We start from the raw sequence: 24107 nt of genomic DNA, 5'->3' as shown, positions 1-24107 counted from the left end.
TGGTGCTCTTGGATTTTGAGACCTGGTGATCATGGTGTTTGAGACGTGGTGCTCTTGGCGTTTGAGACTTGGTGGTCCTGGTGCTTGAGACCTGGTACACTTCGTGTCTGGGACGTGGTACACTAGGTGGTTGAGACATGGTCTTCTTGGTGTTTGAAGCCTGGTGCTCTTGGTGTTTGAGACCTAGTGCTCTTGTTGTTTGAGACCTGGTGATCTTCGTGTTTGAGACCTGGTAGTCTTGGTGTTTGAGAGCTGTTGCTCTTGGTGTTTGGACCTCGTGCTCTTGCTGTTTGAGAGCTGGTGCTCTTCGTGTTTGAGACCTGGTTGTCTTGTTGTATGAGACCTGATGATCTTGATGTTTGAGATCTGGAGCTATTGGTGTTGGAGACCTGGTGATCTTGGTGTTTCACAACTGGTGCTCTTGGTCTTTGAGACCTTGTGCTCTTGGTGTTTGAAATCGGGTGCTCTTGGTATTTGAGACCTTGTGTTCTTGGTGTTTGAAGCCTGGTGCTCTTGGAATTTGAGACCTGGTGCTCTTGCTGATTGAGACCTGGTTGACTTGGTGTTTGAGAGCTGGTGCTCCTGGTGTTTGAGACCTGGTACTCTTGGCTTTTGAGACCTGGTGGACTTGGTCTTTGAGACATGGTTGTCTTGGTGTTTGGGACGTGGTAAACTTGGTTTTTGAGATCTGGTGCTCTTGGTGTTTGAGACCAGGTGCTCTTGGAATTTGAGACCTGGTGCTCTTGCTAATTCAAACCTGGCTGACTTGGTGTTTGAGACCTGGTGCTCTTGGTGTTTGAGACCTGGTGCTCTTGGAGTTTGAGACCTGGTATTCATGTTGTTTGAGACCTGTGCTCTTGGTGTTTGTGACCTGGTGTTCTAGGTGTTGGAGAACCTGGTGCTCTTGGTGTTTGAGAGCTGTTGCTCTTGGTGTTTGAGACCTCGTGGTCTTGGTGTTTGAGACCTGGTGGTCTTGGTGTTTGCGATCTGCTGCTCTTGGAATTTGAGACCTGGTGCTGTTGGAGTTTGAGACCTGGTATTCATGGTATTTGAGACATGGTGCTCTTGGCGTTTGAGACGTGGTGGTCTTGGTATTTGAGACCTGGTACAATTGTTGTTTGAGAGCTGGTGCTCTTGGCGTTTGAGACCTGGTGATCATGGTGTTTCAGACCTGGTACTCTTTGCGTTTGAGACCTGGTGCTCTTGTTGTTGGAGAACCTGTTGCTCTTGGTGTTTGAGAGCTGTTGCTCTTGGTGTTTGAGAACTCGTGGTCTTGGTGTTTGAGACCTGGTGGTCTTGGTGTTTGCGATCTGCTGCTCTTGGAGTTTGAGACCTGGTATTCATGGTGTTTGAGACCTTGTGCTCTTGGCGTTTGAGACCTGGTGGTCTTGGTGTTTGAGAGCTGGCGCTCTTGGAGTTTGAGACCTGTTGATCATGGTGCTGGAGACGTGGTGCTCTTGGCGTTTGAGACCTGGTGGTCTTGGTGTTTGAGACCTGGTACACCTGGTATTTGGGACGTGGTTCACTAGGTGGTTGAGACATGGTGTTCTTGGTGTTTTAAGCCTGGTGCTCTTGGTGTTTGAGACCTAGTGCTCTTGTTGTTTGAGACCTGGTGATCTTCGTGTTTGAGACCTGGTGGTCTTGGTGTTTGAGAGCTGTTGCTCTTGGTGTTTGAGACCTGCTGCTCTTCCTGTTTGGAAGCTGGTGCTCTTCGCTTTTGAGACCTGGTTGTCTTGTTGTTTGAGACCTGGTGGTCTTGATGTTTGAGTTCTGGAGCTATTGGTGTTGGAGACCTGGTGATCTTGGTGTTTGAGACCTGGTGCTCTTGGTCTTTGAGACCTGGTGCTCTTGCTGTTTGAAATCGAGTGCTCTTGGTATTTGAGACCTGGTACAATTGGTGTTTGAGAGCTCGTGCTCCTGGTGTTTGAGACCTGGTCATCATGGTGTTTGAGACCTGGTACTCTTGGCGTTTGAGACCTCGTGGACTTGGTGTTTGAGACCTGTTTGTCTTGGTGTTTGGGACGTGGTACACATATTGTTTGAGAACTGGTGCTCTTGGTGTTTGAAGCCTGATGCTCTTGGAGTTTGAGACCTGGTGCTCTTGCTGATTGAGACCTGGTTGACTTGGTGTTTTAGACCTGATGCACTTGGTGTTTGAGACCTGGAGCTCTAGGTGTTTGAGCCCTAGTGCTACTGGTGTTTGAGACTTGGTTGTCTTGGTGTTTGAGATCTGGTACACTTGGTGTTTGAGAGCTGGTGCTCTGGGTGTTTGTGTTCTGGTTCTCTTGGTGTTTGAGCCCTGGTGCTCTTAGTGTTTGAGACCTGGTGCTCTTGGTGTTTAAGATCTGGTCATCTTGGTGTTTGAGACCTGGCATTCATGTTGTTTGAGATCTGGTGCCCTTGGTGTTTGAGACCTGGTTCTCTATGTGTTGGAGAACCTGTTGCTCTTGGTGTTTGAGAGCTGTTGCTCTTGATGTTTGAGACCTCGTGGTCTTGGTGTTTGAGACCTGGTGGTCTTGGTGTTTGCGATCTTCTGCTCTTGGAGTTTGAGACCTGGTGTTCATGGTGTTTGAGACCTGGTGCTCTTGGCGTTTGAGACCAGGTGCTCTTGGTGTTTGAGAACTGGTGCTCTTGGATTTTGAGACCTGGTGATCATGGTGTTTGAGACGTGGTGCTCTTGGCGTTTGAGACTTGGTGGTCTTGGTGCTTGAGACCTGGTACACTTCGTGTTTGGGACGTGGTACACTATGTGATTGAGTCATGGTGTTCTTGGTGTTTGAAGCCTGGTGCTCTTGGTGTTTGAGACCTGGTGCTCTATGTGTTGGGGAACGTGTTGCTCTATGTGATTGAGAGCTGTTGCTCTTGGTGTTAGAGACCTCGTGGTCTTGGTGTTTGAGACCTGGTGGTCTTGGTGTTTGCGATCTGCTGCTCTTGGAGTTTGAGACCTGGTGTTCATGGTGTTTGAGACCTGGTGCTCTTGGTGTTTGCGACCAGGTGGTCTTGGTGTTTGAGACCTGGTGCTCTTGGAGTTTGGGACCTGGTGATCATGGTGTTTGAGACGTGGCGCTCTTGGCGTTTGAGACCTAGTGCTCTTCTTGTTTGAGACCTGTTTGTCTTGGTGTTTGGGACGTGGTACACATATTGTTTGAGAACTGGTGCTCTTGGTGTTTGAAGCCTGATGCTCTTGGAGTTTGAGACCTGGTGCTCTTGCTGATTGAGACCTGGTTGACTTGGTGTTTTAGACCTGATGCACTTGGTGTTTGAGACCTGGAGCTCTAGGTGTTTGAGACCTAGTGCTACTGGTGTTTGAGACTTGGTTGTCTTGGTGTTTGAGATCTGGTACACTTGGTGTTTGAGAGCTGGTGCTCTGGGTGTTTGTGTTCTGGTTCTCTTGGTGTTTGAGCCCTGGTGCTCTTAGTGTTTGAGACCTGGTGCTCTTGGTGTTTAAGATCTGGTGATCTTGGTGTTTGAGACCTGGCATTCATGTTGTTTGAGATCTGGTGCCCTTGGTGTTTGAGACCTGGTGCTCTATGTGTTGGAGAACCTGTTGCTCTTGGTGTTTGAGAGCTGTTGCTCTTGATGTTTGAGACCTCGTGGTCTTGGTGTTTGAGACCTGGTGGTCTTGGTGTTTGCGATCTTCTGCTCTTGGAGTTTGAGACCTGGTATTCATGGTGTTTGAGACCTGGTGCTCTTGGCGTTTGAGACCAGGTGCTCTTGGTGTTTGAGAACTGTTGCTCTTGGATTTTGAGACCTGGTGATCATGGTGTTTGAGACGTGGTGCTCTTGGCGTTTGAGACTTGGTGGTCTTGGTGCTTGAGACCTGGTACACTTCGTGTTTGCGACGTGGTACACTATGTGATTGAGTCATGGTGTTCTTGGTGTTTGAAGCCTGGTGCTCTTGGTGTTTGAGACCTAGTGCCCTTGTTGTTTGAGATCTGGTGATCTTCGTGTTTGAGACCTGGTGGTCTTGGTCTTTGAGAGCTGTTGCTCTTGGTGTTTGAGACCTGGTGCTCTTGCTGTTTGAGAGCTGGTGCTATTCGTGTTTGAGACCTGGTTGTATTGTTGTTTGAGACCTGGTGGTCTTGATGTTTGAGAATTGGAGCTATTGGTGTTGGAGACCTGGTGATCTTGGTGTTTCACACCTGGTGCTCTTGGTCTTTGAGACCTTGTGCTCTTGCTGTTTGAAATCGGGTGCTCTTGGTATTTGAGACCTGGTACATTTGGTGTTTGAGAGCTCGTGCTCCTGGTTTTTGAGACCTGGTGATCATGGTGTTTGAGACCTGGTACTCTTGGCGTTGGAGACCTCGTGGACATGGTGTTTGAGACCTGGTTGTCTTGGTGTTTGGGACGTGGTACACTTAGTGTTTGAGAACTGGTGCTCTTGGTGTTTGAAGCCTGGTGCTCTTGGAATTTGAGACCTGGTGCTCTTGCTGATTGAGACCTGGTTGACTTGGTGTTTGAGACCTGGTGCTCTTGGTGTTTGAGACCTGGAGCTCGAGGTGTTTGAGACCTAGTGCTACTGGTGTTTGAGATTTGGTTGTCTTGGTGTTTGAGACCTGGTACACTTGGTTTTTGGGAGCTGGTGCTCTGGTTGTTTAATTCTGGTTCTCTTGGTGTTTGAGACCTGGTGCTCTTGGTGTTTGAGACCTGGTGCTCTTGGTGTTTAAGATCTGGTTATCTTGGTATTTGAGACCTGCTGCTCTTGGAATTTGAGACCTGGTGCTCTTGTAGTTTGAGACCTGGTATTCATGTTGTTTGAGACCTGGTGCTCTTGGTGTTTGAGACCTGGTGCTCTATGTGTTGGGGAACGTGTTGCTCTATGTGATTGAGAGCTGTTGCTCTTGGTGTTAGAGACCTCGTGGTCTTGGTGTTTGAGACCTGGTGGTCTTGGTGTTTGCGATCTGCTGCTCTTGGAGTTTGAGACCTGGTGTTCATGGTGTTTGAGACCTGGTGCTCTTGGTGTTTGCGACCAGGTGGTCTTGGTGTTTGAGACCTGGTGCTCTTGGAGTTTGGGACTGGTGATCATGGTGTTTGAGACGTGGCGCTCTTGGCGTTTGAGACCTAGTGCTCTTGTTGTTTGAGACCTGGTGATCTTGTTGTTTGAGACCTGGTGGTCTTGGTGTTTGAGAGCTGTTGCTCTTGGTGTTTGAGACCTGGTGCTCTTGCTGTTTGAGAGCTGGTGCTATTCGTGTTTGATACCTGGTTGTCTTGTTGTCTGAGACCTGGTGGTCTTGATGTTTGAGATCTGGAGCTATTGGTGTTGGAGACCTGGTGATCTTGGTGTTTCACACCGGGTGCTCTTGGTCTTTGTGACCTTGTTCTCTTGGTGTTTGAAATCGGGTGCTCTTGGTATTTCAGACCTGGTACATTTGGTGTTTGAGAGCAGGTGCTCTTGTTGTTTGAGACCTGGTGATCATGGTGTTTGAGACCTGGTACTCTTGGCGTTTGAGACCTGGTGGACCTGGTGTTTGAGACCTGGATTGGTTGGTGTTTTGGACGTGGTACACATAGTATTTGAGAGCTGGTGTTCTTGGTGTTTGAAGCCTGGTGCTCTTGGAATTTGAGACCTGGTGCTCTTGCTGATTGAGACCTGGTTGACTTGGTGTTTGAGATCTGGTGCTCTTGGTGTTTGAGACCAGGTGCTCTTGGAATTTGAGACCTGGTGCTCTTGCTGATTGAGTCCTGGTTGACTTGGTGTTTGAGACCTGGTGCTCTTGGTGTTTGAGACCTGGAGCTCTAGGTGTTTGAGACATTGTGCTATTGGTGTTTGAGACTTGGTTATCTTGGAGTTTGAGACCTGGTACACTTGGTGTTTGAGAGCTGGTGCTCTGGGTGTTTGAGTGCTGGTTTTCTTGGTGCTTGAGACCTGGTGCTCATGGTTTTTGAGACCTGGTGCTCCTGGTGTTTGAGTCCTGGTACAATTGGTGTTTGAGAGCTGTTGTTCTTGGTGTTTGAGACCTTGTGCTCTTTGTGTTGAGATCTGCTGCTCTTGGTGTTTAAGACCTGGTGCTCTTGGTGTTTGAGACCTGGTTGTCCTGGTGTTTGAGACCTGGTGCTCTTGCTGTTTGAGACCTGGTGGTCTTGGTGTTTGAGACCTGGTGGTCTTGGTTTTTGAGAGCTGGTGCTCTTGGAGTTTGAAATGGGGTGCTCTTGGTTTTTGAGACCTCGTACAATTGGTTTTTGAGACCTGGTGCTCCTGGTTTTTGAGACGTGATTGTCTTGGTGTTTGATACCTGATGCTCTTGGTGTTTGAGACCTGCTGCTCTTGGTGTTTGAGAACTGTTGCTCTTGATGTTTGAGACCTGGTGATCTTGGTGTTTGAGACCTGGTGGTCATGGTGTTTGAACCTGGTGCTCCTGCTCTTTGAGACCTGGTACACTTGGTGTTTGGGACCTGCTGGTCTTGGTGTATGAGACCTGGTGGTCTTGGTGTTTGAGACCTGGTGGTCTTGGTATTTGATACCTGGTACACTTGGTTGTTGAAACATGCTGCTCCTGATGTTTGAGACCTGGTGCTCTTGGAGGTGGAGATCTGGTGCTCTTGGTGTTTGAGACCTGCAGCTCTAGGTTTTTGAGACCTTGTGCTATTGGAGCTTGAGACCTGGTTGTCTTGGTGTTTGAGATCTGGTACACTTGGTGTTTGAGATCTGGTGCTCTGGCTGTTTGAGTTCTGGTGCTCTTGGTGTTTGAGACCTGGTGCTCTTGGAGTTTGGGACCTGGTGATCATGGTGTTTGAGACGTGGCGCTCTTGGCGTTTGAGACCTAGTGCTCTTATTGTTTGAGACCTGGTGATCTTCGTGTTTGAGACCTGGTGGTCTTGGTGTTTGAGAGCTGGAGCTCTTGGTGTTTGAGACCTGGTGCTCTTGCTGTTTGAGAGCTGGTGCTATTCGTGTTTGATACCTGGTTGTCTTGTTGTCTGAGACCTGGTGGTCTTGATGTTTGAGATCTGGAGCTATTGGTGTTGGAGACCTGGTGATCTTGGTGTTTCACACCTGGTGCTCTTGGTCTTTGTGACCTTGTTCTCTTGGTGTTTGAAATCGGGTGCTCTTGGTATTTGAGACCTGGTACATTTGGTGTTTGAGAGCAGGTGCTCTTGGTGTTTGAGACCTGGTGATCATGGTGTTTGAGACCTGGTACTCTTGGCGTTTGAGACCTGGTGGACCTGGTGTTTGAGACCTGGATTGGTTGGTGTTTTGGACGTGGTACACATAGTATTTGAGAGCTGGTGTTCTTGGTGTTTGAAGCCTGGTGCTCTTGGAATTTGAGACCTGGTGCTCTTGCTGATTGAGGCCTGGTTGACTTGGTGTTTAAGATCTGGTGCTCTTGGTGTTTGAGACCAGGTGCTCTTGGAATTTGAGACCTGGTGCTCTTGCTGATTGAGACCTGGTTGACTTGGTGTTTGAGACCTGGTGCTCTTGGTGTTTGAGACCTGGAGCTCTAGGTGTTTGAGACCTTGTGCTATTAGTGTTTGAGCCTTGGTTATCTTGGAGTTTGAGACCTGGTGCACTTGGTGTTTGAGAGCTGGTGCTCTGGGTGTTTGAGTTCTGGTTTTCTTGCTGCTTGAGACCAGGTGCTCATGGTGTTTGAGACCTGGTGCTCCTGGTGTTTGAGTCCTTGTACAATTGGTGTTTGAGAGCTGTTGCTCTTGGTGTTTGAGACCTTGTGCTCTTTGTGTTGAGATCTGCTGCTCTTGGTGTTTAAGACCTGGTGCTCTTGGTGTTTGAGACCTGGTTGTCCTGGTGTTTGAGACCTGGTGCTCTGGCTGTTTGAGACCTGTTGGTCTTGGTGTTTGAGACCTGGTGGTCTTGGTGTTTGAGACCTGGTGCTCTTGGAGTTTGAAATGGGGTGCTCTTGGTTTTTGAGACCTCGTACAATTGGTTTTTGAGACCTGATGCTCCTGGTTTTTGAGACGTGATTGTCTTGGTGTTTGATACCTGATGCTCTTGGTGTTTGAGACCTGCTGCTCTTGGTGTTTGAGAACTGTTGCTCTTGATGTTTGAGACCTGGTGATCTTGGTGTTTGAGACCTGGTGGTCATGGTGTTTGAACTTGGTGCTCCTGCTGTTTGAGACCTGGTGGTCTTGGTGTTTGAGACCTGGTGCACTTGGTGTTTGAGACCTGGTACACTTGGTGTTTGAGACCTGCTGGTCTTGGTGTATGAGACCTGGTGGTCTTGGTGTTTGAGACCTGGTGGTCTTGGTATTTGATACCTGGTACACTTGGTTGTTGAGACATGTTGCTCCTGATGTTTGAGACCTGGTGCTCTTGGAGGTGGAGATCTGGTGCTCTTGGTGTTTGAGACCTGCTGCACCAGGTTTTTGAGACCTAGTGCAATTGGTGCTTGAGACCTGGTTGTCTTGGTGTTTGAGATCTGGTACACTTGGTGTTTGAGAGCTGGTGCTCTGGGTGTCTGAGTTCTGGTGCTCTTGGTGTTTGAGACCTGGTGGTCTTGTTGTTTGAGATATGGTGCTATTGGTTTTTGATACCTGGTGATCTTGGTGTTTGAAACCTGGTGGTCTTTAAGTTTGAGACCTGGTACTCAGGGTGTTTGAGACTTGGTGCTGTTGGTGTTTGATTCCTCTAACACTTCTTGTTTGAGACCTGGTTGTCTTGGTGTTTGAGACCTGGTGCTCTTGGAGTTTGAGTTCGGGTGCTCGTTGTTTTTGAGAAATGGTACAATTGGTGTTTAAGAGCTGGTGCTCTTGGTGTTTGAGACCTGGTGCTCTTGCTTTTGAGATCTGCTGCTCTTGGTGTTTAAGACCTGGTGCTCTTGGTGTTTGAGACCTGGTTGTCCTTGATTTTGATACCTTGTGCTCTTGCTGTTTGACACCTGGTGATCTTGGTGTTTGAGACCTGGTGACCTTTATGTTTGAGAACTGGTGCTCATGGTGTTTGGGACCTGCTGCTCCTGGAGTTTGAGTCCTGGTACAAATGTTGTTTGAGATCTGGTTCTCTTTGTGTTTGAGCCCTGGTGCTCTTGGTGTTTGAGGTCAGGTGCTCTTGGTATTTGAGAGCTGGTACAATTGGTGTTTGAGAGCTGGTGCTCTTGGTGTTTGAGATCAGGTACTCTTGGTATTTGAGACCTGGTACAATTGGTTTTTTTGAGAGCTGGTGCTCTTGGTGTTAGAGAGCTGGTGCTCTTGGTTTTGAGATCTGCTGCTCTTGGTGTTTAAGACCTGGTGCTCTTGGTGTTTGAGACCTGGTTGTCCTGGAGTTGGAGACCTGGTGCTCTTGCAGTTTGAGACCTGGTGATCTTGGTGTTTGAGACCTGGTTGTCCTGGAGTTGGAGACCTGGTGCTCTTGCAGTCTGAGACCTGGTGATCTTGGTGTTTGAGACCTGGTGGTCTTATGTTTGAGACCTGTTGCTCATGGTGTTTGAGACCTGCTGCTCCTGGTGTTTGAGTCCTGGTACACATGTTGTTTGAGACCTGGTTTTCTTGGTGTTTGAGACCTGGTGCTCATGGTGTTTGAGACCTGGTGCTCCTGGTGTTGGAATCCTGGTACAATTGGTGCTTGAGAGCTGGTGGTCATGGTGTTTGAGACCTGGTGCTCCTGCTGTTTGAGACCTGGCGGTCTTTGTGTTTGAGACCTGGTGCACTTGGTGTTTGAGAACTGGTACACTTGGTGTTTGAGACCTGCTGGTCTTGGTGTATGAGACCTGGTGGTCTTGGTGTTTGAGACCTGTTGGTCTTGGTATTTGATACCTGATACACTTGGTTGTTGAGACATGCGGCTCCTGAAGTTTGAGACCTGGTGCTCTTGGAGGTGGGGATCTGGTGCTCTTGGTGTTTGAGACCTGCAGCTCTAGGTTTTTGAGACCTAGTGCAATTGGTGCTTGTGACCTGGTTGTCTTGGTGTTTGAGACCTGTTGGTGTTGGTGTTTGAGACCTGGTGCTCTTGTTGTTTGAGATATGGTGCTATTGGTTTTTGATACCTGGTGATCTTGGTGTTTGAAACCTGGAGGTCTTTATGTATGAGACCTGGTGCTCAGGGTGTTTCAGATTTGGTACTGTTGGTGTTTGAGTCCTCTAACACTTCTTGTTTGAGACCTGGTTGTCTTGGTGTTTGAGACCTGGTGCTCTTGGAGTTTGAGATCGGGTGCTCTTTGTGTTTGAAAAATGGTACAATTGGTGTTTGACAGCTGGTGCTCTTGGTGTTTGAGACCTGGTCCTCTTGGTGTTTGAGATCAGGTACTCTTGGTATTTGAGACCTGGTACAATTGGTGTTTGAGAGCTGGAGCTCTTGTTGTTTTAGTGCTGGTGCTCTTGGTTTTGAGATCAGCTGCTCTTGGTGTTTAAGACCGCGTCCCTTTGGAGTTTGAGACCTGGTTGTCCTGGAGTTTGAGACCTGGTGCTCTTGCAGTTTGAGACCTGGTGATCATGGGGTTTGAGACCTGGTGGTCTTTATGTTTGAGACCTGGTGCTCATGGTGTTTAAGACCTGCTACGCATGTTGTTTGAGACCTGGTTTTCTTGGTGCTTGAGACCTGGTGCTCATGGTGTTTGAGACCTGGTGCTGCTGGTGTTTGAGTCCTGGTACAATTGGTGTTTGAGACCTTTTGCTCTATGTGTTGAGATCTGCTGCTCTTGGTGTTTAAGACCTGGTGCTCTTGGTGTTTGAGACCTGGTTGTCCTGGTGTTTGAGACCTGGTGCTCTTGCTGTTTGAGACCTGGTGGTCTTGGTGTTTGAGACCTGGTGCTCTTGGAGTTTGAAATGGGGTGCTCTTGGTTTTTGAGACCTCGTACAATTGGTTTTTGAGACCTGGTGCTCCTGGTTTTTGAGACGTGATTGTCTTGGTGTTTGATACCTGATGCTCTTGGTGTTTGAGACCTGCTGCTCTTGGTGTTTGCGAACTGTTGCTCTTGATGTTTGAGACCTGGTGATCTTGGTGTTTGAGACCTGGTGGTCATGGTGTTTGAGACCTGGTGGTCTTGGTGTTTGAGACCTGGTGCACTTGGTGTTTGAGACCTGGTACACTTGGTGTTTGAGACCTGCTGGTCTTGGTGTATGAGACCTGGTGGTCTTGGTGTTTGAGACCTGGTGGTCCTGGTATTTGATACCTGGTACACTTGGTTGTTGAGACATGATGCTCCTGATGTTTGAGACCTGGTGCTCTTGGAGGTGGAGATCTGGTGCTCTTGGTGTTTGAGACCTGCTGCACCAGGTTTTTGAGACCTAGTGCAATTGGTGCTTGAGACCTGGTTGTCTTGGTGTTTGAGATCTGGTACTCTTGGTGTTTGAGAGCTGGTGCTCTGGGTGTTTGAGTTCTGGTGCTCTTGGTGTTTGAGACCTGGTGGTCTTGTTGTTTGAGACCTGTTGGTGTTGGTGTTTGAGACCTGGTGCTCTTGTTGTTTGAGATATGGTGCTATTGGTTTTTGATACCTGGTGATCTTGGTGTTTGAAACCTGGTGGTCTTTAAGTTTGAGACCTGGTGCTCAGGGTGTTTGAGACTTGGTGCTGTTGGTGTTTGATTCCTCTAACACTTCTTGTTTGAGACCTGGTTGTCTTGGTGTTTGAGACCTGGTGCTCTTGGAGTTTGAGATCGGGTGCTCTTTGTGTTTGAGAAATGGTACAATTGGTGTTTGAGAGCTGGTGATCTTGGTGTTTGAGACCTGGTGCTCTTGGTGTTTGAGACATGGTTGTCCTTGATTTTGATACCTTGTGCTCTTGCTGTTTGACACCTGGTGATCTTGGTTTTTGAGACCTGGTGGTCCTTATGTTTGAGAACTGGTGCTCATGGTGTTTGAGAGCTAATGCTCTTGTTGTTTGAGACCTGGTGATCTTCGTGTTTGAGACCTGGTGGTCTTGGTGTTTGAGACCTGGTGCTCATGGAGTTTGAAATGGGGTGCTCTTGGTTTTTGAGACCTCGTACAATTGGTTTTTGAGACCTGGTGCTCCTGGTTTTTGAGACGTGATTGTCTTGGTGTTTGATATCTGATGCTATTGGTGTTTGAGACCTGCTGCTCTTGGTGTTTGAGAACTGTTGCTCTTGATGTTTGAGACCTGGTGATCTTGGTGTTTGAGACCTGGTGGTCATGGTGTTTGAACCTGGTGCTCCTGCTGTTTGAGACCTGGTGGTCTTGGTGTTTGAGACCTGGTGCACTTGGTGTTTGAGACCTGCTGGTCTTGGTGTATGAGACCTGGTGGTCTTGGTGTTTGAGACCTGGTGATCTTGGTATATGATACCTGGTACACTTGGTTGTTGAGACATGCTGCTCCTGATGTTTGAGACCTGGTGCTCTTGGAGGTGGAGATCTGGTGCTCTTGGTGTTTGAGACCTGCTGCACCAGGTTTTTGAGACCTAGTGCAATTGGTGCTTGAGACTTGGTTGTCTTGGTGTTTGAGATCTGGTACACTTGGTGTTTGAGAGCTGGTGCTCTGGGTGTTTGAGTTCTGGTGCTCTTGGTGTTTGAGACCTGGTGGTCTTGTTGTTTGAGACCTGTTGGTGTTGGTGTTTGAGACCTGGTGCTCTTGTTGTTTGAGATATGGTGCTATTGGTTTTTGATACCTGGTGATCTTGGTGTTTGAAACCTGGTGGTCTTTAAGTTTGATACCTGGTACTCAGGGTGTTTGAGACTTGGTGCTGTTGGTGTTTGATTCCTCTAACACTTCTTGTTTGAGACCTGGTTGTCTTGGTGTTTGAGACCTGGTGCTCTTGGAGTTTGAGATCGGGTGCTCTTTGTTTTTGAGAAATGGTACAATTGGTGTTTGAGAGCTGGTGCTCTTGGTGTTTGAGACCTGGTGCTCTTGGTTTTGAGATCTGCTGCTCTTGGTGTTTAAGACCTGGTGCTCTTGCTGTTTGAGACCTGGTTGTCCTTGATTTTGATACCTCGTGCTCTTGCTGTTTGACACCTGGTGATCTTTGTGTTTGAGACCTGGTGACCTTTATGTTTGAGAACTGGTGCTCATGGTGTTTGGGACCTGCTGCTCCTGGAGTTTGAGTCCTGGTACACATGTTGTTTGAGATCTGGTTCTCTTTGTGTTTGAGCCCTGATGCTCTTGGTGTTTGAGGTCAGGTGCTCTTGGTATTTGAGAGCTGGTACAACTGGTGTTTGAGATCTGGTGCTCTTGGTGTTTGAGATCAGGTACTCTTGGTATTTGAGACCTGGTACAATTAGTTTTTTTGAGAGCTGGTGCTCTTGGTGTTTGAGAGCTGGTGCTCTTTGTTTTGAGATCTGCTGCTCTTGGTGTTTAAGACCTGGTGCTCTTGGTGTTTGAGACCTGGTTGTTTTGGAGTTGGAGACCTGGTGCTCTTGCAGTTTGAGACCTGGTGATCTTGGTGTTTGAGACCTCGTTGTCCTGGAGTTGGAGACCTGGTGCTCTTGCAGTTTGAGACCTGGTGATCTTGGTGTTTGAGACCTGGTGGTCTTATGTTTGAGACCTGTTGCTCATGGTGTTTGAGACCTGCTGCTCCTGGTGTTTGAGTCCTGGTACACATGTTGTTTGAGACCTGGTTTTCTTGGTGTTTGAGACCTGGTGCTCATGGTGTTTGACACCTGGTGCTCCTGGTGTTTGAATCCTGGTACAATTGGTGCTTGAGAGCTGGTGGTCATGGTGTTTGAGACCTGGTGCTCCTGCTGTTTGAGACCTGGTGGTCTTGGTGTTAGAGACCTGGTGGTCTTGGTGTTTGAGACCTGGTACTCTTGGAATTTGAAATGGGGTGCTCTTGGTTTTTGAGACCTCGTACAATTGGTTTTTGAGACCTGGTGCTCCTGGTTTTTGAGACGTGATTGTCTTGGTGTTTGATACCTGATGCTCTTGGTGTTTGAGACCTGCTGCTCTTGGTGTTTGAGAACTGTTGCTCTTGATGTTTGAGACCTGGTGATCTTGGTGTTTGAGACCTGTTGCTCCTGCTGTTTGAGACCTGTTGCTCCTGCTGTTTGAGACCTGGTGCACTTGGTGTTTGAGAACTGGTACACTTGGTGTTTGAGACCTGCTGGTCTTGGTGTATGAGACCTGCTGGTCTTGGTGTTTGAGACCAGGTGGTCTTGGTATTTGATACCTGGTACACTTGGTTGTTGAGACATGCTGCTCCTGATGTTTGAGACCTGGTGCTCTTGGAGGTGGAGATCTGGTGCTCTTGGTGTTTGAGACCTGCTGCACCAGGTTTTTGAGACCTAGTGCAATTGGTGCTTGAGACCTGGTTGTCTTGGTGTTTGAGATCTGGTACACTTGGTGTTTGAGAGCTGGTGCTCTGGGTGTTTGAGTTCTGGTGCTCTTGGTGTTTGAGACCTGGTGGTCTTGTTGTTTGAGACCTGTTGGTGTTGGTGTTTGAGACCTGGTGCTCTTGTTGTTTGAGATATGGTGCTATTGGTTTTTGATACCTGGTGATCTTGGTGTTTGAAACCTGGTGGTCTTTAAGTTTGAGACCTGGTGCTCAGGGTGTTTGAGACTTGGTGCTGTTGGTGTTTGATTCCTCTAACACTTCTTGTTTGAGACCTGGTTGTCTTGGTGTTTGAGACCTGGTGCTCTTGGAGTTTGAGATCGGGTGCTCTTTGTGTTTGAGAAATGGTACAATTGGTGTTTGAGAGCTGGTGCTCTTGGTGTTTGAGACCTGGTGCTCTTGGTGTTTGAGACCTGGTTGTCCTTGATTTTGATACCTTGTGCTCTTGCTGTTTGACACCTTGTGATCTTGGTTTTTGAGACCTGGTCGTCTTTATGTTTGAGAACTGGTGCTCATGGTGTTTGAGACCTGCTGCTCCTGGTGTTTGAGACCTGGTACACATTTTGTTTGAGATCTGGTTCTCTTGGTGTTTGAGCCCTGGTGCTCTTGGTGTTTGAGATCAGGTGCTCTTGCTATTTGAGAGCTGGTACAATTGGTGTTTGAGAGCTGGTGGTCTTGGAGTTTGAGACCTCGTGATCATGGTGTTTGAGACATGGTGCTCTTGGCGTTTGATACCTAGTTCTCTTGTTGTTTGAGACCTGGTGATCTTCGTGTTTGAGACCTGGTGGTCTTGGTGTTTGAGAGCTGTTGCTCTTGGTGTTTGAGACCTGGTGCTCTTTCTGTTTGAGAGCTGGTGCTATTCGTGTTTGAGACCTGGTTGTCTTGTTGTTTGAGACCTGGTGGTCTTGATGTTTGAGATCTGGAGCTATTGGTGCTGGAGACCTGGTGATCTTGGTGTTTCACACCTGGTGCTCTTGGTCTTTGTGACCTTGTTCTCTTGGTGTTTGAAATCGGGTGCTCTTGGTATTTGAGACCTGGTACATTTGGTGTTTGAGAGCTTGTGCTCTTGGTGTTTGAGACCTGGTGCTCATGGTGTTTGAGACCTGGTACTCTTGGCGTTTGAGACCTGGTGGACTTGTTGTTTGAGACCTGGATTGGTTGGTGTTTGGGACGTGGTACACATAGTATTTGAGAGCTTGTGTTCTTGGTGTTTGAAGCCTGGTGCTCTTGGAATTTGAGACCTGGTGCTCTTGCTGATTGAGACCTGGTTGACTTGGTGTTTGAGATCTGGTGCTCTTGGTGATTGAGACCAGGTGCTCTTGGAATTTGAGACCTGGTGCTCTTGCTGATTGAGACCTGGTTGACTTCGTGTTTGAGACCTGGTGCTCTTGCAGTTTGAGACCTGGAGCTCTAGGTGTTTGAGACCTAGTGCTAATGGTGTTTGAGACTTGGTTGTCTTGGAGTTTGAGACCTGGTACACTTGGTGTTTGAGAGCTGGTGCTCTGGGTGTTTGAGTTCTGGTTTTCTTGGTGCTTGAGACCAGGTGCTCATGGTGTTTGAGACCTGGTGCTCCTGGTGTTTGAGTCCTGGTACAATTGGTTTTTGAGAGCTGTTGCTCTTGGTGTTTGAGACCTTGTGCTCTTTGTGTTGAGATCTGCTGCTCTTGGTGCTTAAGACCTGGTGCTCTTAGTGTTTGAGACCTGGTTGTCCTGGTGTTTGAGACCTGGTGCTCCTGCTGTTTGAGACCTGGTGGTCTTGGTGTTTGAGACCTGGTGGTCTTGGTGTTTGAGACCTGGTGCTCTTGGAGTTTGAAATGGGGTGCTCTTGGTTTTTGAGACCTCGTACAATTGGTTTTTGAGACCTGGTTCTCCTGGTTTTTGAGACGTGATTGTCTTGGTGTTTGATACCTGATGCTCTTGGTGTTTGATACCTGCTGCTCCTGGTGTTTGAGAACTGTTGTTCTTGATGTTTGAGACCTGGTGATCCTGGTGTTTGAGACCTGGTGGTAATGTTGTTTGAGACCTGGTGCTCCTGCTTTTTGAGACCTGGTGGTCTTGATGTTTGAGACATGGTGCACTTGGTGTTTGAGACCTGGTACACTTGGTGTTTGAGACCGGCTGGTCTTGGTGTATGAGACCTGGTGGTCTTGGTGTTTGAGACCTGGTGGTCTTGGTATTTGATACCTGGTACACTTGGTTGTTGAGACATGCTGCTCCTGATGTTTGAGACCTGGTGCTCTTGGAGGTGGAGATCTGGTGCTCTTGGTGTTTGAGACCTGCTGCACCAGGTTTTTGAGACCTAGTGCAATTGGTGCTTGAGACCTGGTTGTTTTGGTGTTTGAGGTCTGGTACACTAGGTGTTTGAGAGCTGGTGCTCTGGGTGTTTGAGTTCTGGTGCTCTTGGTGTTTGAGACCTGGTGGTCTTGTTGTTTGAGACCTGTTGGTGTTGGTGTTTGAGACCTGGTGCTCTTGTTGTTTGAGATATGGTGCTATTGGTTTTTGATACCTGGTGATCTTGGTGTTTGAAACCTGGTGGTCTTTAAGTTTGAGACCTGGTACTCAGGGTGTTTGAGACTTGGTGCTGTTGGTGTTTGATTCCTCTAACACTTCTTGTTTGAGACCTGGTTGTCTTGGTGTTTGAGACCTGGTGCTCTTGGAGTTTGAGATCGGGTGCTCGTTGTTTTTGAGAAATGGTACAATTGGTGTTTGAGAGCTGGTGCTCTTGGTGTTTGAGAACTGGTGCTCTTGGTTTTGAGATCTGCTGCTCTTGGTGTTTAAGACCTGGTGCTCTTGGTGTTTGAGACCAGGTTGTCCTTGATTTTGATACTTTGTGCTCTTGCTGTTTGACACCTGGTGATCTTGGTGTTTGAGACCTGGTGACCTTGGTGTTTGAGACCTGGTGGTCATGGTGTTTGAGACCTGGTGGTCTTGGTGTTTGAGACCTGGTGCACTTGGTGTATGAGACCTGGTACACTTGGTGTTTGAGACCTGCTGGTCTTGGTGTATGAGACCTGGTGGTCTTGGTGTTTGAGACCTGGTGGTCTTGGTATTTGATACCTGGTACACTTGGTTGTTGAGACATGATGCTCCTGATGTTTGAGACCTGGTGCTCTTGGAGGTGGAGATCTGGTGCTCTTGGTGTTTGAGACCTGCTGCAACAGGTTTTTGAGACCTAGTGCAATTGGTGCTTGAGACCTGGTTGTCTTGGTGTTTGAGATCTGGTACTCTTGGTGTTTGAGAGCTGGTGCTCTGGGTGTTTGAGTTCTGGTGCTCTTGGTGTTTGAGACCTGGTGGTCTTGTTGTTTGAGACCTGTTGGTGTTGGTGTTTGAGACCTGGTGCTCTTGTTGTTTGAGATATGGTGCTATTGGTTTTTGATACCTGGTGATCTTGGTGTTTGAAACCTGGTGGTCTTTAAGTTTGAGACCTGGTGCTCAGGGTGTTTGAGACTTGGTGCTGTTGGTGTTTGATTCCTCTAACACTTCTTGTTTGAGACCTGGTTGTCTTGGTGTTTGAGACCTGGTGCTCTTGGAGTTTGAGATCGGGTGCTCTTTGTGTTTGAGAAATGGTACAACTGGTGTTTGAGACCTGGTGCTCATGGTGTTTGAGACCTGGTGCTCTTGGTGTTTGAGACCTGGTTGTCCTTGATTTTGATACCTTGTGCTCTTGCTGTTTGACACCTGGTGATCTTGGTTTTTGAGACCTGGTGGTCCTTATGTTTGAGAACTGGTGCTCATGGTGTTTGAGACCTAATGCTCTTGTTGTTTGAGACCTGGTGATCTTCGTGTTTGAGACCTGGTGGTCTTGGTGTTTGAGACCTGGTGCTCTTGGAGTTTGAAATGGGGTGCTCTTGGTTTTTGAGACCTCGTACAATTGGTTTTTGAGACCTGGTGCTCCTGGTTTTTGAGACGTGATTGTCTTCGTGTTTGATACCTGATGCTCTTGGTGTTTGAGACCTGCTGCTCTTGGTGTTTGAGAACTGTTGCTCTTGATGTTTGAGACCTGGTGATCGTGGTGTTTGAGACCTGGTGGTCATGGTGTTTGAACCTGGTGCTCCTGCTGTTTGAGACCTGGTGGTCTTGGTGTTTGAGACCTGGTGCACTTGGTGTTTGAGACCTGGTACACTTGGTGTTTGAGACCTGCTGGTCTTGGTGTTTGAGACCTGGTGATCTTGGTATATGATACCTGGTACACTTGGTTGTTGAGACATGCTGCTCCTGATGTTTGAGACCTGGTGCTCTTGGAGGTGGAGATCTGGTGCTCTTGGTGTTTGAGACCTGCTGCACCAGGTTTTTGAGACCTAGTGCAATTGGTGCTTGAGACCTGGTTGTCTTGGTGTTTGAGATCTGGTACACTTGGTGTTTGAGAGCTGGTGCTCTGGGTGTTTGAGTTCTGGTGCTCTTGGTGTTTGAGACCTGGTGGTCTTGTTGTTTGAGACCTGGTGCTCTTGTTGTTTGAGATATGGTGCTATTGGTTTTTGATACCTGGTGATCTTGGTGTTTGAAAATGGTGGTCTTTAAGTTTGAGACCTGGTACTCAGGGTGTTTGAGACTTGGTGCTGTTGGTGTTTGATTCCTCTAACACTTCTTGTTTGAGACCTGGTTGTCTTGGTGTTTGAGACCTGGTGCTCTTGGAGTTTGAGATCGGGTGCTCTTTGCTTTTGAGAAATGGTACAATTGGTGTTTGAGAGCTGGTGCTCTTGGTGTTTGAGACCTGGTGCTCTTGGTTTTGAGATCTGCTGCTCTTGGTGTTTAAGACCTGGTGCTCTTGCTGTTTGAGACCTGGTGATCTTTGTGTTTGAGACCTGGTGACCTTTATGTTTGAGAACTGGTGCTCATGGTGTTTGGGACCTGCTGCTCCTGGAGTTTGAGTCCTGGTACACATGTTGTTTGAGATCTGGTTCTCTTTGTGTTTGAGCCCTGATGCTCTTGGTGTTTGAGGTCAGGTGCTCTTGGTATTTGAGACCTGGTACAATTAGTTTTTTTGAGAGCTGGTGCTCTTGGTGTTTGAGAGCTGGTGCTCTTTGTTTTGAGATCTGCTGCTCTTGGTGTTTAAGACCTGGTGCTCTTGGTGTTTGAGACCTGGTTGTTTTGGAGTTGGAGACCTGGTGCTCTTGCAGTTTGAGACCTGGTGATCTTGGTGTTTGAGACCTGGTTGTCCTGGAGTTGGAGACCTGGTGCTCTTGCAGTTTGAGACCTGGTGATCTTGGTGTTTGAGACCTGGTGGTCTTATGTTTGAGACCTGTTGCTCATGGTGTTTGAGACCTGCTGCTCCTGGTGTTTGAGTCCTGGTACACATGTTGTTTGAGACCTGGTTTTCTTGGTGTTTGAGACCTGGTGCTCATGGTGTTTGACACCTGGTGCTCCTGGTGTTTGAATCCTGGTACAATTGGTGCTTGAGAGCTGGTGGTCATGGTGTTTGAGACCTGGTGCTCCTGCTGTTTGAGACCTGGTGGTCTTGGTGTTTGAGACCTGGTGGTCTTGGTGTTTGAGACCTGGTGCTCTTGGAATTTGAAATGGGGTGCTCTTGGTTTTTGAGACCTCGTACAATTGGTTTTTGAGACCTGGTGCTCCTGGTTTTTGAGACGTGATTGTCTTGGTGTTTGATACCTGATGCTCTTGGTGTTTGAGACCTGCTGCGCTTGGTGTTTGAGAACTGTTGCTCTTGATGTTTGAGACCTGGTGATCTTGGTGTTTGAGACCTGTTGCTCCTGCTGTTTGAGACCTCTTGCTCCTGCTGTTTGAGACCTGGTGCACTTGGTGTTTGAGACCTGGTACACTTGGTGTTTGAGACCTGCTGGTCTTGGTGTATGAGACCTGCTGGTCTTGGTGTTTGAGACCAGGTGGTCTTGGTATTTGATACCTGGTACACTTGGTTGTTGAGACATGCTGCTCCTGATGTTTGAGACCTGGTGCTCTTGGAGGTGGAGATCTGGTGCTCTTGGTGTTTGAGACCTGCTGCACCAGGTTTTTGAGACCTAGTGCAATTGGTGCTTGAGACCTGGTTGTCTTGGTGTTTGAGATCTGGTACACTTGGTGTTTGAGAGCTGGTGCTCTGGGTGTTTGAGTTCTGGTGCTCTTGGTGTTTGAGACCTGGTGGTCTTGTTGTTTGAGACCTGTTGGTGTTGGTGTTTGAGACCTGGTGCTCTTGTTGTTTGAGATATGGTGCTATTGGTTTTTGATACCTGGTGAACTTGGTGTTTGAAACCTGGTGGTCTTTAAGTTTGAGACCTGGTGCTCAGGGTGTTTGAGACTTGGTACTGTTGGTGTTTGATTCCTCTAACACTTCTTGTTTGAGACCTGGTTGTCTTGGTGTTTGAGAGCTGGTGCTCTTGGAGTTTGAGATTGGGTGCTCTTTGTGTTTGAGAAATGGTACAATTGGTGTTTGAGAGCTGTTGCTCTTGGTGTTTGAGACCTGGTGCTCTTGGTGTTTGAGACCTGGTTGTCCTTGATTTTGATACCTTGTGCTCTTGCTGTTTGACACCTTGTGATCTTGGTTTTTGAGACCTGGTCGTCTTTATGTTTGAGAACTGGTGCTCATGGTGTTTGAGACCTGCTGCTCCTGGTGTTTGAGACCTGGTACACATTTTGTTTGAGATCTGGTTCTCTTGGTGTTTGAGCCCTGGTGCTCTTGGTGTTTGAGATCAGGTGCTCTTGGTATTTGAGAGCTGGTACAATTGGTGTTTGAGAGCTGGTTGTCTTGGAGTTTGAGACCTCGTGATCATGGTGTTTGAGACATGGTGCTCTTGGCGTTTGATACCTAGTGCTCTTGTTGTTTGAGACCTGGTGATCTTCGTGTTTGAGACCTGGTGGTCTTGGTGTTTGAGAGCTGTTGCTCTTGGTGTTTGAGACCTGGTGCTCTTTCTGTTTGAGAGCTGGTGCTATTCGTGTTTGAGACCTGGTTGTCTTGTTGTTTGAGACCTGGTGGTCTTGATGTTTGAGATCTGGAGCTATTGGTGCTGGAGACCTGGTGATCTTGGTGTTTCACACCTGGTGCTCTTGGTCTTTGTGACCTTGTTCTCTTGGTGTTTGAAATCGGGTGCTCTTGGTATTTGAGACCTGGTACATTTGGTGTTTGAGAGCTTGTGCTCTTGGTGTTTGAGACCTGGTGCTCATGGTGTTTGAGACCTGGTACTCTTGGCGTTTGAGACCTGGTGGACTTGTTGTTTGAGACCTGGATTGGTTGGTGTTTGGGACGTGGTACACATAGTATTTGAGAGCTTGTGTTCTTGGTGTTTGAAGCCTGGTGCTCTTGGAATTTGAGACCTGGTGCTCTTGCTGATTGAGACCTGGTTGACTTGGTGTTTGAGATCTGGTGCTCTTGGTGATTGAGACCAGGTGCTCTTGGAATTTGAGACCTGGTGCTCTTGCTGATTGAGACCTGGTTGACTTCGTGTTTGAGACCTGGTGCTCTTGCAGTTTGAGACCTGGAGCTCTAGGTGTTTAAGACCTAGTGCTAATGGTGTTTGAGACTTGGTTGTCTTGGAGTTTGAGACTTGGTACACTTGGTTTTTGAGAGCTGGTGCTCTGGGTGTTTGAGTTCTGGTTTTCTTCGTGCTTGAGACCAGGTGCTCATGGTGTTTGAGACCTGGTGCTCCTGGTGTTTGAGTCCTGGTACAATTGGTTTTTGAGAGCTGTTGCTCTTGGTGTTTGAGACCTTGTGCTCTTTGTGTTGAGATCTGCTGCTCTTGGTGTTTAAGACCTGGTGCTCTTAGTGTTTGGGACCTGGTTGTCCTGGTGTTTGAGACCTGGTGCTCCTGCTGTTTGAGACCTGGTGGTCTTGGTGTCTGAGACCTGGTGGTCTTGGTGTTTGAGACCTGGTGCTCTTGGAGTTTGAAATGGGGTGCTCTTGGTTTTTGAGACCTCGTACAATTGGTTTTTGAGACCTGGTTCTCCTGGTTTTTGAGACGTGATTGTCTTGGTGTTTGATACCTGATGCTCTTGGTGTTTGATACCTGCTGCTCCTGGTGTTTGAGAACTGTTGTTCTTGATGTTTGAGACCTGGTGATCTTGGTGTTTGAGACCTGGTGGTCATGGTGTTTGAGACCTGGTGCTCCTGCTTTTTGAGACCTGGTGGTCTTGATGTTTGAGACCTGGTGCACTTGGTGTTTGAGACCTGGTACACTTGGTGTTTGAGACCGGCTGGTTTTGGTGTATGAGACCTGGTGGTCTTGGTGTTTGAGACCTGGTGGTCTTGGTATTTGATACCTTTTACACTTGGTTGTTGAGACATGCTGCTCCTGATGTTTGAGACCTGGTGCTCTTGGAGGTGGAGATCTGGTGCTCTTGGTGTTTGAGACCTGCTGCACCAGGTTTTTGAGACCTAGTGCAATTGGTGCTTGAGACCTGGTTGTTTTGGTGTTTGAGATCAGGTACACTTGGTGTTTGAGAGCTGGTGCTCTGGGTGTTTGAGTTCTGGTGCTCTTGGTGTTTGAGACCTGGTGGTCTTGTTGTTTGAGACCTGTTGGTGTTGGTGTTTGAGACCTGGTGCTCTTGTTGTTTGAGATATGGTGCTATTGGTTTTTGATATTTGGTGATCTTGGTGTTTGAAACCTGGTGGTCTTTAAGTTTGAGACCTGGTGCTCAGGGTGTTTGAGACTTGGTGCTGTTGGTGTTTGATTCCTCTAACACTTCTTGATTGAGACCTGGTTGTCTTGGTGTTTGAGACCTGGTGCTCTTGGAGTTTGAGATCGGGTGCTCTTTGTGTTTGAGAAATGGTACAATTGGTGTTTGAGACCTGGTGCTCTTGGTTTTGAGATCTGCTGCTCTTGGTGTTTAAGACCTGGTGCTCTTGGTGTTTGAGACCTGGTTGTCCTTGATTTTGATACCTTGTGCTCTTGCTGTTTGACACCTGGTGATCTTGGTGTTTGAGACCTGGTGGTCTTTATGTTTGAGAACTGGTGCTCATGGTGTTTGAGACCTGCTGCTCCTGGGGTTTGAGTCCTGGTACACATGTTGTTTGAGATCTGGTTCTCTTGCTGTTTGAGCCCTGGTGCTCTTGGTGTTTGAGATCAGGTGCTCTTGGTATTTGAGAGTTGGTGCTCTTGGTGTTTGAGAGCTGGTGCTCTTGGTGTTTGAGATCAGGTACTCTTGGTATTTGAGACCTGGTACAATTGTTTTTTTGGAGAGCTGGTGCTCTTGGTGTTTGAGAGCTGGTGCTCTTGGTTTTGAGATCTGCTGCTCTTGGTGTTTAAGACCTGGTGCTCTTGGTGTTTGAGACCTGGTTGTCCTGGAGTTGGAGACCTGGTGCTCTTGCAGTTTGAGACCAGGTGATCTTGGTGTTTGAGACCTGGTGGTCTTATATTTGACACCTGGTGCTCGTGGTGTTTGAGACCTGCTGCTCCTGGTGTTTGAGTCCTGGTACACATGTTGTTTGAGACCTGGTTTTCTTGGTGTTTGAGAACTGGTGCTCATGGTGTTTGAGACCTGGTGCTCCTGGTGTTTGAATCCTTGTACAATTGGTGTTTGTGACCTGGTGCACTTGGTGTTTGAGAACTGGTACACTTGGTGTTTGAGACCTGGTTGTCTTGTTGTTTGAGACCTGGTGCTCTTGGAGTTTGAGATCGGGTGCTCTTTGTGTTTGAGAAATGGTACAATTGGTGTTTGAGAGCTGGTGCTCTTGGTGTTTGAGACCTGGTGCTCTTGGTTTTGAGATCTGCTGCTCTTGCTGTTTAAGACCTGGTGCTCTTGGTGTTTGAGACCTGGTTGTCCTTGATTTTGATACCTTGTGCTCTTGCTGTTTGACACCTGGTGATCTTGGTGTTTGAGACCTGGTGGTCTTTATGTTTGAGAACTGGTGCTCATGGTGTTTGAGACCTGCTGCTCCTGGGGTTTGAGTCCTGTACACATGTTTTTTGAGATCTGGTTCTCTTGGTGTTTGAGCCCTGGTGCTCTTTGTGTTTGAGATCAGGTGCTCTTGGTATTTGAGAGCTGGTACAATTGGTGTTTGA

This window comes from Carcharodon carcharias, chromosome 11, assembly GCF_017639515.1.
Source record: "Carcharodon carcharias isolate sCarCar2 chromosome 11, sCarCar2.pri, whole genome shotgun sequence".
In the NCBI taxonomy this organism is placed as follows: Eukaryota; Metazoa; Chordata; class Chondrichthyes; order Lamniformes; family Lamnidae; genus Carcharodon; species Carcharodon carcharias.
This window is presented reverse-complemented; position numbering follows the sequence as displayed.